The sequence below is a fragment of the Staurois parvus genome, unplaced genomic scaffold, assembly GCF_062004578.1.
Source record: "Staurois parvus isolate SC_StPar_1 unplaced genomic scaffold, SC_StPar_1.0 ptg000415l, whole genome shotgun sequence".
Classification (NCBI taxonomy): domain Eukaryota; kingdom Metazoa; phylum Chordata; class Amphibia; order Anura; family Ranidae; genus Staurois; species Staurois parvus.
Window position 1 is genome coordinate 3,220,466 of NW_028318211.1, and position 1,385 is coordinate 3,221,850.

General features: G+C 50.3%; 1 pseudogene; it reads left to right on the top strand.

Annotated features, from left to right (window-relative positions):
* Positions 1-412: 412 nt before the first annotated feature.
* On the top strand, positions 413-528 carry LOC149454868 (U2 spliceosomal RNA; annotated as a pseudogene).
* The last annotated feature ends 857 nt before the right edge of the window (positions 529-1,385 follow it).

Here is a 1,385-nt window from a genome sequence, read left to right on the forward strand (position 1 = left end):
CCAGACCGTAACTGGGTGTACCTGGGTCCCACTGGTTTCCGCCAGCTCTGCGCTGATAGCACTGCAGGGCTTCTTCTGATATCGAAAGGTAAGTAAGCATGTTGTGCCTTTCATCTGCTGCCTTAAATTTTTTTGGCCAACCACTGCGTATGCAGTCCTCAATGTTGCCTGATTCTTTCTACTTCTTCAAAAGAGCTTCAACAACACATCCTAAAACCCCAGTCTGCTTTGAAATCTTTGCCTGAAAGAGACCTTGCTGATGCAGTATAATTACTGTTCCTTGTGTCTTGTTGCTGTGCTCACCAAGTTGTATGACCTATGACATGAAACAGTCTTCCACAACCTCACCTTAGTGGCAGAGTTTAGCTGTTCCTCACCCAGTTTTAAGTCTTACACAGCTGTTCCTGTTGTGTTCGCTTCTCGGCCTTTTGGCTAAGATCAAGTGTAGTATCTGTTCTTATCAGTGTCCAGTGGGGGTGCTCCCGGCCATTCTAGCCTTGCGGGGATGGCTGTTGTATAGTACCCTCACTGGTATGATGGGGGTCTGGAAGGCTAGTACTGGGGGGACAGAAACCGGGGAGCGCCACAAGTTAAGCTGGGGCCCTGGGAGTAATTCCCCCAAGAAGACTGGAAGGACCCAGTACCTCCTGATTTGGACGGATCTACCTTGTCTGGCCAGGGACTGAGAAGGCAGAAAGTCCGCAAACTCAGTGCCCCCTGAGTAGATGCCCTCAGGGGTGCCACTAGTAACACCTGGGTGTGGGACCCCACTGTGTGAAGATGGCACAAGGTCACTGTTTTTACACTCTTTTTGCACAGCGCCCTAAGGACCAGGCCTTTTGGCTAAGTTCAGGGCAATTTTTGCTACAGGCCTCAGGGCCTGGTCTGTGCACAATTTGGCACGGTACCACTTTTTTATTTTCTATTTAATTTAACACCTCCCACGTTTGTCACTTTTTCTTTGCTTATGCGTGTGTTTTCACTGGATGGTAGGGTGTGGGTCCTCGGGCCTACCCTGAAGTCTAGGGGGAGGATGTGTGGCCTTTTGGTTCCTTCCTCCCCTGATCCCTAGGGGGTTTTCTCTTCGGGAGAGCCCCCTGACCAAGTACTGGATGTCCGGCTTCGGCTGGACATAAGGAACGGTGGTCCACCAGGCCTTTTGGCCAGGAGGACCAAATGGGAACCTTGTCCCTGGCAGGAGCTTCGTGCCCCAGGGGATCAGGGTAGTGGTTCAACCCCTTTGGGGGTAGGACTAAAGCACACCCCTAAGTGCACTTTTTCGTGTGGTGTTTGCACTTGCACTTTTTTGTGATCACTTATGGGTTTTTTCGTTCTAGTTTGCACGTTTGCGGACTTAAATTTAGAGGGAAAAAAACAGATGTTCC